This window comes from Berghia stephanieae, chromosome 10 (genome assembly GCF_034508935.2).
Source record: "Berghia stephanieae isolate SIO BIC M18660-M18661 chromosome 10, UCSD_Bste_1.3, whole genome shotgun sequence".
NCBI classification, from domain to species: Eukaryota; Metazoa; Mollusca; class Gastropoda; order Nudibranchia; family Aeolidiidae; genus Berghia; species Berghia stephanieae.
The window spans coordinates 1,122,923-1,134,953 of NC_088369.1; positions in this window are offsets into that span (position 1 = coordinate 1,122,923).

Here is a 12,031-nt window from a genome sequence, read left to right on the forward strand (position 1 = left end):
TACACACGGTTTGATTTTTTGATTTGATTGTTTTATTTTATTTTTTCATTTTTAAACTTGTTTTTTGATTGAGTAAAAATCAAGGTAAATTGTTGTTATGATTTTATTTTAGAATTTTAATAACAAAGCAAGGCAATGTTTTTTTTTGGGTTCTATTTACTCTCAAGTAGTCAAAACATAACATTACTTACAATTCTCAAGCAATGAATTAATTTAGTTTCTAACATTGTTATTGATTGTTTTTATTTATTGATTAAAAGAAACCCACCAAAACAACAACAAAAAACTGGCCTTGTTATGTAGACTCGCCTTGATAAATATTGAGTTTGACATGTTCATTCCTTCACCACCAACCTACAGTGATAATTCCCTTTCCTTCTTCACGTCTTTTTAAAACAATTCCTTGACAATGATTTTAAAACACTAAGATTTTCACTTTTACATGCACTGCACTTTGTTTTGGCACATCTTTGGTGGCGTTTCACAAGAAACCCTAGCAGGCTTCCTTTCCCCTGACCTCCCTTAGTGGGCAGGGTGACACTTACTGTGTCTTCTATCCTCTGATATCTGTTATTCTACATGCTTTTTGTCTTTGTCTTGGAATGAGATTTCTTGGTTTTATCATGGCCCTGGCCGGATACCCTAGCTGTTTTACTTGTTATTATTTGCAAACATTTGATTGTATTCCTCTTAGTGGGGACTGCTTTTGTCTGGATGAGAAGTTTAGGTGATCTCAAACTAAGTACACTGATAATGATCTTTTGGAATCTACATCTCTTCTCTATTTGAACTAAATCTTCTTTTTTCAATGGGTACTTTAATTGTAATTCTAGAACTTTTGACTATCCCATTTTCTTCCTTTTTACTTTTACTGGCACTGATCTGACTTAAATGTGTCGCAAGCGCTGTAAAACCCCTAAAAACAACAAACAAGCAAACTTCCTTTCCCCCTCAACATTGATACTATCAATTGGAGTTTTGCCTATGTATAGCACACACTTCCAGCCTTTCTTGTCAATTTCAGTTTGGAGTCGGATGGTAACATAGACATGGTAGATACAATCTGACACAGATTATTGGAGTGATTTCCCTTGGTTGGCATGCCACAAATGTTTGAGCCTCTGACGTTGATGGCGTTTCTGACCCATTTATTGTCTCTTTCCTTCCTTCTTCTTGATGTGTTTTGTTCTGTGTTGAATAGAAAGAGAAATATGTCAATTTATTATCCTTGTGTTCAATTTTATCACGATATTTCAGTTCAATCCACAATAATCAAATCTTGTCATCATAAACCATTTATTAAAAAAATAACTTAATACATTTTTCTCCTTTTCCGTTTTTTTTTCTTTTACACTTTTAAAATGCTTTCTTATTGATTTTATAATTTTTTAAATACTGGCTTGGAGAGAGGAAACACATCCCAAAGGTACTAATAAAAAATGAATGCTGCACAACCTGTTCCAATGTTGAATTTCTTCTGTTGTATTTTTTTTTACAAAGCTTTAAGTTGTTGTTTTGTTTGTTTTTTTTTTGTTGGATGGGTGGGGGTGGTTTGTTTTGTTTTGTTTTTTTTTTAATGATTTTTTTTTTCTCAAATTTAGTTCAGATGATCAGATGTTCTGCTTTGTCGACTTAATGCCTGCATTGGTTAATCTAAATAAATCCTTCTGAATTCAGCATTACAGATTTTAAAAATTGTCCTTTTCATTTCACAATTAGAAGTTTTAAGGTGTATCATCAACCAATATTACTGTTTGACTGAATTTCACTTGACCAACGTTCTGTTTACTAGTTTTTTACATTTGTGTTTATGGCAGTTTTAGGTGATGATTTATTATTATAGTTTGTTATTTATTTGTTTATGGATTTGATTCATGGATTGTTTATGGATTTGATTCATGGATTGTTTATGGTTTCAAATGTAACATACGATTTACTTCTTAACAGATGAAAAATAAGCGAGTTTACTGGCAAAAGCAAGCAAGCATATTTCAAGATGTCGCTGTCATTCAAAGTAATTTATAAGATAAAGTGGGATTATTTCTTTTTAAACATTTTTTTGATGTAAATGAAGGATAGTGTAAGACTGTCTAAATTATCTTCCGTTTTACTGGCGCTGATGTGATCTAAATGTGTCGCAAGCACTGTTAAACCCTTTGATACAAATGAACTCCAGGATTCATTTAAGATAGATGATACTACAAATTACTTGGAACTGGGTGGGTTCCTGACCTCTCATAGAGGGCAGTGAGGCACTTACTGTGTCTTCTACCCCCTATATCTGTTTTCCAACATGCTGTCTGTCTTTGTCTTTGAATGAGATTACTTGGTTTTGTCCTGGTCCTGGCCGGATAACAATGACCTTATTGTGTTGCAAGCGCAGTAAAACCCTTAAAAACAAACAAACAATGTGTCTTCTTCCCCCCTATATCTGTTTTCCAACATGCTGTCTGTCTTTGTCTTGGGATGAGATTACTTGGTTTTGTCCTGGCACTGGCCGGAAACCCTAGCTGGGAGGAAAACGGTCAAATGTATAGTTAGAGTTTTGGGAGTTGATATTTTTTGTCTTGTTAATCATCTCTGTTATGCAATGTAGTGTTTTGTTGACATATTATATATGATGTGTAAACATTTGAGTGTATTCCTCTTAGTGGGGACCTGTGCTTGTGTCTGGATGAGACTTTAGGTGATCTCAAATAAGTATAATGATAGAGTGCTCTTGGAATCTACATCTGTTCCCTATTTGAACCAATTCCCCTTTGTATTGCCTTTTCTTGGATGTACTTTAATTGTAATTCTAGAACTTTTTACTATCCCATATTCTTCCTTTTTACTGGCGCTGATATGACCCAAATGTGTTGCAAGCGCTGTAAAACCCTTAAAATGCAAATACAAGCGCGGCAAAATCCTTAAAAGAAAACAAAACAAATGTGTTGCAAGAGCCATAAAGCCATTAAAAACAAACAAAAAATCACCACACAGCACCTACTATACTGTCCTGTCCTTATGATGCATGATTTAGGTGTTTTGGGATTATTTATTATTATTATTATTAGCTTTCATCCTTTGATATGTTATATTTGTATGAATGGTCTTTGTGTGTCTTTGTATTTATTATCAGTTGTAATTTTTTTAAAGTATATAAATTGTTTTTTTCTGACTTCATTATTTTCATGCAATGTGATATCCACATGCCAAAGATATTCTTTGTTGTTGTTTTACAAATGGTGTTGTGTGTCTGTGCTTTGCCAATATATTTGATACTTTCAATATTATGTTAGACAAGACAGATAGACAAACTAACAAAAAGAAATACCAGCATTTGGATTATTGTACATCATAGTCGTCAACTCACTGGCTGTTGATTCAACAAGTAATGAGTCCAATATTTAAATCCATTTTGATTTTTTTTTTTTTTTTTTTGGATTTTTGTTTGATCATGGTTTTGTTTTTGTTTTTTGTTGTTGTTGTTTGTTTTTTTTTGGGTTTTTTTTTTTGTGTTAAGGATGTTGATATCTTATCAGATTGTTGTTATCACTTTGAATTATCAACCAGATCTCATTCTGATCTCTATTTTGACCTGTTAGACATACCTTCACCTACGATTGAATATTTTGTTGTTTGAGAAAAAATTGTTACAATTATATTTAATGCAAAGAAAAGTTTGTACAGGCCGAGATGTTTGCACATGTTAGAGTTACCAGGTAAAGTTGTTTGTTTGTTTATTTATTTCAAATCACTATAAATATATCTAGTGTAATAATGATTTTTTTTTTTTTGGACTGGGCAGGGTCTTGTGTTTTCTAACCCCTTATATCTGTTTTCCGAGTTGCTTTCTGTCTTTGTCTTGGAATGAGATTACTTAGTTTTGTCCCAGCCCTGGCTGGTCCTCGATTGGAAGGGAAATAGTCAAATGTATTGTTATAGTTTTGGGAGATGATATTTTTTTCTCTTGTAAATCATCTCTCTGTTATGTATTGTTAGTTATGTATTCTGTAAACATTTGAGTGTATTCCTCTCAGTGAGATCCTGTGCTGGTGTCTGAATGAGACTTTAAGGTGATCTCAAACTAAGTACAGTGAAAAGTCAGTATTTGGAAAAGGGTTTATTATCGGTGTCAGCAAGGTATTAGTCTTGTTGTTGTTTTGTTTGTTTGTTCCTTTGTCAAGAATTGGGGTTTATTTAGATTTTATTATACTATGAAGTTGTAGTATTTTTTTTACCATCAATAATTTAAAGAACAAAGTCAAAATTCAAAGTGCCATTCGATAGATTATTTTATATTGTTTTTTTTTTTTTTTTAATTTGACATATTCATATCATGATTTACACCATTGTATTGATCATTGAGTGATATTTGCATTTATTATAAATTCCTTGACCCCTTCCATCCCGCCTCTCTAATTCGCCATCCTCTCCCCCCCCTCTTTCCTCTACCCTTCTGCAGCACCAGTATTGTTCCATCATTGCATTATTACTCACGAGGTATTTGTTTTTATATTTTGTACAATTGAGAATTAAGTGGTTGATTTTGGTTGTTTTGTTTTCCTTACAAATTGTGTATTTATTTTGGAAGTATATCCAGTGTACTATTCCCATAGTGGGCAGGGGGGGGGGGGGGGGTACATACTGTGTCTTCTATCCTCTGTTTTCCAACATGCTTTCTGTCTTTGTCTTGGAATGAGATTACTTGGTTTTGTCCTGGCCGGAGTCCTAGCTGGGAGGGAAACAGTCAAATGCATAGTTATTGTATTGGGAGATGATCTTTATTTCCTTGTAAATCATCTCTCTGTTATGTATTATTATATTTGTTATTTTGAATGTATAATGTAAGCATTTGAGTGTATTCCTCTTTGTTGGATTTTGTTGTGTCCGGATGAGACTCAAACTAAGTACATTGGTGATATGCTCTTGGAATCTACATCTGATCCCTATTTGATCCCAGTTCCCGTATGTCTTACTTTTTCTTTGGGTGCTTTAATTGTAATTCTAGAACTTTTTACTATCCCATTTTCTTCCTTTTTACTGCGGTGATATGACATTAATGTGTTGCGAGTGCCGTTAAGCCCTTAAAACAAAAACAAATTCTTTTTTTTTCTTGTCCTGCAATGAGGTGTCGTTCAAGATGGCCACTACAATATTATGATTCATGTAAATATTTCTATACAGCATCGTCAATGCATTTACTCCAATGAGATGCTGGCTGGGTGTGAATTCAGTAAGATGATTTAATCAGAAAGGAAATTTTGAGTCCTTTCATTGTAACTTTTCTTTTACTCCATATGATGGCCAGATTTTACGTAGTTATAATTCAGGGTGCAATGTATTTAACCCTACTCTACGCAGATTGCATTTTGTATAGCAGCAAATTTTTGTTGATGATCATTATGATTTCATTATTTTAACACGAAATATGTGGTGGTGTTAGGACACTGAATACATTGTCCTCCTCCTCCCCCCCCCCCCCCCCCCCCCCCCCCCCAGCACAATAAAGTTATAGAATTCCCTCCCTGATAACTTAAGAAGTTTGAACGTGTATGAGAAATTTACAAGTCAATTAGCAGGGGAAAAAATTCTGTCACAGGAGGAGCCATAACCTTACACCATCCCACACCATCAAAATGTTTTGTCTGTCGTCAGTATTGAAGCTGTAATAGTATGGATGGGATTGGATTGTGATACAGAGTCATAACCTAACACTAACACCATCCCACACCATGCAAATGTTGTGTCTGAATCTGTCGTCAGTATTGAAGCTGTAATAGTATGGATTGGATAGGATTGTGGTACAGAGTCATCACCTAACACTAACACCATCCCACACCATACAAATGTTGTGTCTGAATCTGTCTTCAATATTGAAGTTGTAATAGTATGGATTGGATTGGATTGGATTGTGATACAGAGCCATGGCCTAACACTAACACCATCCCACACCATACAAATGTTGTGTCTGAATCTGTCTTCAATATTGAAGTTGTAATAGTATGGATTGGATTGGATTGGATTGTGATACAGAGCCATGGCCTAACACTAACACCATCCCACACCATACAAATGTTGTGTCTGAATCTGTCTTCAGTATTGAAGTTGTAATAGTATGGATGGAATTTGCAATTTTTGAATGTTTTATTTCGGGGTTGGAGTCACGGCATGTTAATTATTGATTACCCAAGGTTTATTTTTCTCTTGTTTTTTGTCTCGTTTTGTTTTCTGTTCTTGGGGGGGGGGGGGGGGGGGGGGGGGGGTGGAGAGTTGTTTTTTGTTTGTTTGTTTTTAGTTCGATTTTATGATTCTTTATTAATTAGATTTTGAATTTATCATTAATCTTTGTTGGACTTGATGTTTTCTTTTTTGTTTTTCTGTTTTATATTTTATATAAATATTGTTGCTGTTGTTGTTTTAGTCATTTTGTTGGTTTGTGTTTTTTCCAATCCATAATACCGTTTTGCCAGTGTTTTTATCTCTTAAGAATACAGAAATTTATTAATCTACGATAGCTTAAAAAAAAAAAATCATAAAAGGAAATTTTAAAATAACACAGCACCCAAAAGTGAATGTTAAGATAGACACTGGTGGAATTAGTCATTCATATAATTATCCATTTATTTATGGGTAAATGAGAGATGTGGTTTTGAAGTGAGACCCGCTGGGGTTTTTGACTGAGAGGGAAACAGTCATATTTATGAATTTTTATGTGAGGTGATGTTATTTTTCTTTGAAGGCGTCTCTCCGTTATTTATTATTGTTACAATGGTCAGTTATAGATGTGTGTTAAGTTAGCATTTTTGATTGTGCATCTCTCTATGTGGGGATCCTGTGTACGTATCTCGGCGGTACGTTTACGTCATCCCACGCTGGACACATGCATAGGGGGTGGAGTAGGATCTACCTCTGTTTAATATCTGTTAGAACTAGTCTAGTCCTCTTATTATATACAACATTGTATGCTTGTACTTGTAAGCGTTGTCTGTAATCTTTTGACTTTCCCTTTATTATCCCTTATACTTATACTATATCTGAAATAACCTTGACGCGTTTCAACATCTGGAAACAAAACACAAAGCTCATAGTCATAAAATTGAATTTTTTGAAATAGAGAAATAAGATTACATTACATGGATTATTTGGGAATCCAAGGAATTTTTTGTTTGGGTTAGAATAGACAAAAGGCTACACTGTTTGGTTTGTAAGTCAAGCTCACCCTAAAGCCTTTGTATTTCTTTGTTTGTTTGGTGATGTTGTCCATTGATCACGGTTTTAATATATTTGTTACTATATTTATTATTATTATTATTATTATTATTATTATTAATAATAATAATTAATTAATAAATGTGAATTAATTTTTAAAATTATTATTATTGTTATTATTATTATTATCATTATTTTTATAGAGTACTGATTGATTATTGATACTTGCCTAAAGAGTTTGGACGGAGTAAATTAGCCAATTCCTGTGTTGTTGTCACTGTGGAAATAAAATAATTCCCTTAACTTGATCAAAGGAGACCCACCATTCAATCCAGAGCTAACCAGATGTTCAAAAAGGGAATTTAGATTTTAAATGAGTAGAAAAATTTCAATTTAGTTTATGTTTTTTTTGTTGTCTTTTTTGTTGTCTTTTTTTTTTTTTTTTTTTTTAAAGAATTGTCATTGATTTCTTAGGTTTTTATACAGCGTCTTATCCACCAAACCAAGTATGCCCAAAGCGCTTAACAAAAAATCCAAAGCCAACCTCAGCGAGAGACTTCTATGGTTAAACATGTTTATTTTAGCGGTTTAAATGAATTCTAACAAGCAAAACAAATGAAAAATCTGCTCCTTCGACATTGAACGTGGCAGTGAAATGCTTCAATTTACTTTGTTCTTGCCCTTTGTTTTTGTACACACTTTGTATTTATTTTGAGTTTATCATTATAATAATTACAATGAAGATGACGATTATAATAAATTGATTAGGGTTGATTTCAACTAAATTTTCAAAGCGTTTTTCGTCCTGTTGATTTATTTATTGTTTTCATTCATATTTGTATATTTTTAATACAGAGTTATCTCCTTTGGTGGGCGCGATCTTTTGACCTTCCATGGTAGGCAGAGAGAGGTCCTTTGCTGTGTCTTCTTTCCGCCATATCTATTTTCCCTTTCCATGATGCTCTCTGTCTTTGTTCTGGATTATGATTACTCGATTTTTTTCTTTTTCCTCTGGTTTCTGGGCAGGAATCCTGACCTCCCATAGTGGGGTGGGCAGGAGGTCACTTACTGTGTCTGGGTGGGGTTCCTGACCTCCCATAGTGGGAGATTTCTATCCCCTAAATCTGTTTTCCAACATGCTTTCTGTCTTTGTCTTGGAATGAAATTACTTGGTTTTGTCCTTTCCCTTGTCGGAGTCCTTGGCTGAGGGGGAAACAGTTAAATGTATAGTTCAAGTTTTGGAAGGAGATATTTTTTTCTTTGTAAAAATAATCTCTCTGTTATTTATTGTATTATTTTTTGTTTTGAATGTATAATGTAAGCCATTGAGTGTATTCCTCTTAATTGGATCCTGTGCTTGTGGTTTGATGAGACTTTCAAACAATGCAGTTTTGTAGTCACTTTGATTCAGATTTTAATCCCTGGGTGGGGTTCCTGGCCTCCCATAGTGGGCAGGGAGGTACATACTGTGTCTTCTATCCCCCTATCTCTGTTTTCCAACATGCTTTCTGTCTTTGTCTTGGAATAAGATTACTTGGTTTTGTCCTGGCCCTGGCCGGAGTCCTGGCTGGGAGGGAAACAGTCAAATGCATAGTTATTGTTTTGGGAGATGATAATATTTTCCTTGTAAATCATCTCTCTTGTGTTATGTATTATTATATTTGTTATTTTTGTATTATGTATAATGTAAGCATTTGAGTGTATTCCTCTTTGTTGGATTTTGTGCTTGTGTCCGGATGAGACTTATAGGTGATCTCAGACTAAGTACATTGGTGGTATGTTCTTGGAATATACATCTGATCCCTATTTGTTCCCAGCTCCCCTTTGTCTTACTTACTCTTGTGTGCTTTTATTGTAATTCTAGAAGTTTTTACTATCCCATTTTCTTCCTTTATACTGGCGCTGATATAACCTAAATGTGTTGCAAGCGCCGTAAAACCCTTAAAAACAAAACAAAAAAACAGGTTTTAATCCAATCATTAATATAGGGGTTTGCGTGTTGAATTGAGATAAAAATGTGAACAAGTTGCATGTGCAAATGCAAACATGATTAAACTTTTAAAACGAAAATAAACAAAAAGACATACTACTTAATGATCTTCAGGCCTGAAGACTGCTTCCCACTGTACACACCACGAAAATGAATGCTGGCAATCAAGGGACGCAACCTATCCATACAAATTCCTTTAAAATCTAAGAGTTGTATTAACTGGATTATCTCCCCTGCTCATAATAATATCTGATGGGTTGGTTTTCCTCTGTTCTGTTACTGTTACTCAACATAAGTGTCTGCTTCACTCACTTTGTTGGCGCTTTCCTACTCCATTTCTTGTTGTTATCAACACCAGTGCCTGCTCCACTCAATTTCTGAATTACAGCTAGTATCCAGTACATTAAAAAAAAAAAAAATTCTACTTCTACTCCCACCTCTACCTTTTCATAAATAAAACAAAGTAAAAAAAAAAACAAAAAAAAAAACAGATGACAATCAAGTAAGCCAGATAAAGAGTAGATGAATCAATGCTGTATAAGGGATTGTATCCACACAATATGTTTGTCACAATCAAACACATCTAGTCGCTATAATACAACATGGCATTATGTCATATGATGATCATTGCTTTTATAAAATATACATAATATAACAAATCATGATAAAGATTATGATCATCATGACGATGATGATGATGATGATGATAACAATATGATTGTAATATTTTTAAAACAATTAAAAATAAAATTAACACCAACAATTACAACAACAATATAAAAATAAAATATAATAAGAAGAAAGAAATGTATATAATAATAATATAATAATAATAATAATAATAATAATAAAATAATAATAATAATAAATAATAACAAATAATAATAATAAACAATAATAAAATAATAAATAATAATAAATAATAATAATAATGATAATAATAATAATAATAATAATATATAATAATAATAATATAATAATGATAATAATATAATAAAATAACAATAATAATAATAATAATAATAATAATTAATAATGATAATAATAATAAAATAATAATAATAATAATAAAATATAAAAAATAATAATAATAATAATAATGATAATAATGATAATAATAATAATATATAATAATAATAATGATAATAATGATAATAATGATAATAATAATAATAATAATAATAATATATAAAATAAAAATTAATATATAATATAAAAATAATAATAATATAATAATAATAATAATATAATAATAATTAATAATAATAATAATAATAATAATGGTGATGAAGATGGCGATAAATAACTAAAATGAATAAATTGTCTACAGACAAAACAAATAAATGATTGCTTCAGAATTAGAATTAGGTATAATCTAAGTCAAGCTGTCATGGTAAGAATAATTTTCCCCGACCACACCAAGTAGCGACTCAGTGTGCCAGTGACGTGTCATTTGGAGATATTAGGATGGGAATGACTTGAACATGCTAGACAATCACCAAATGAGTGTGTTACTGTAAATGACTGGAGATAGAAAAAAATAGAAAGAAAGAGAGAGAAAGACTCAGAGGGTCCATAATCCACGAGTTTATAATAATTTACAAAGAAAATGAGAAGAAAAATTCTTTGAAAAAAAAAAAAATTAAGAAAACCCCATTTTCCTTTCCAGTGCTTTTCCCACGGAAAAAGAACAGCCGTCATATCATAGCAGGGCTTTGGCAAAGAGCCAGGGATACGTGGACATCGATAAAGTGGGTAGAGAACCTACCACTACCAGAAGCTCCCACCACCAGCTGATGTACATAATTATCATTATAGGATGATATTTGCTTTGGTCAAATTAATATTCTATGGCAAATTATTTTTGACAAAAGTCAATTTTTATAAGAAATGGAAAAATTATGTAATTTTGGCATGTTGGATGGAAATATAATATATACTGTTGTGACCCATAATATTAATATATAATTGTATTGCTTTCATCACAAACTATTATAAACAAAACTCAGCTTTAAAACGTCATTACAAACCAATGTATATAAAACCAATATATCATACAATCTTATTACATGAATTATTTGGATTTGAGCTTTAATACAGAACATAATAACAACTAAGCATCCTGATGGTTTCCATGTCGCCCAAAACAAAACATTAAAAATAAAAAAAGAGAGAGAGAATTCGTTCAAATTCATGCCTTGACAGTTAGTAGAAAAACTGAGTTCTTGGGTTGCAACAAGAAATATTGTGATTGTGCTTTCAATGAGGACATTGAACATAATATTAATATGATAGTGACAGCTTAATGAGATCACCCAGCCCAGGAAGTAATTGACAACCTCAGTTCTGACCCACTCTGGAAAAACACGTATTTAAAATTTGCGCCAGAAAAATTGCCTTAAAATATGGATTGATTTAAATGGCTCATCTTGGCAAATAGTGTTTGACTGGTATAGCACCGGCATATCTCACAGATCACGTGGTCATGTGTAAATTTGAAAATTACACTTTAAGATCATGTAATGACCAAACGAAAATTTCGTAAAAAAGATCAAGAACAAAATTTGGTGATAGATCGTTTGCTTGTTTCGGCCCCAAGATTTGGAATGAACTACCACGTGGTCTGAGGGAGTGTAAGTCTTTACCTGCCTTTAAAAAGAATCTCAAGACACATCTTTACTGTATTTGCTTTTATTGACGCTATGAATCCTTGATTTGGCTATGAATTCATTGCATTGCATTTTTTTCACTCAAAATTGATAATTGATATTGTAAAGTGCCCAGAGCTTGTGTTTTACACGAGAATGACCGCTGTTTGTTTGTTTGTTTGTTGCTTTAGGTCTCTTC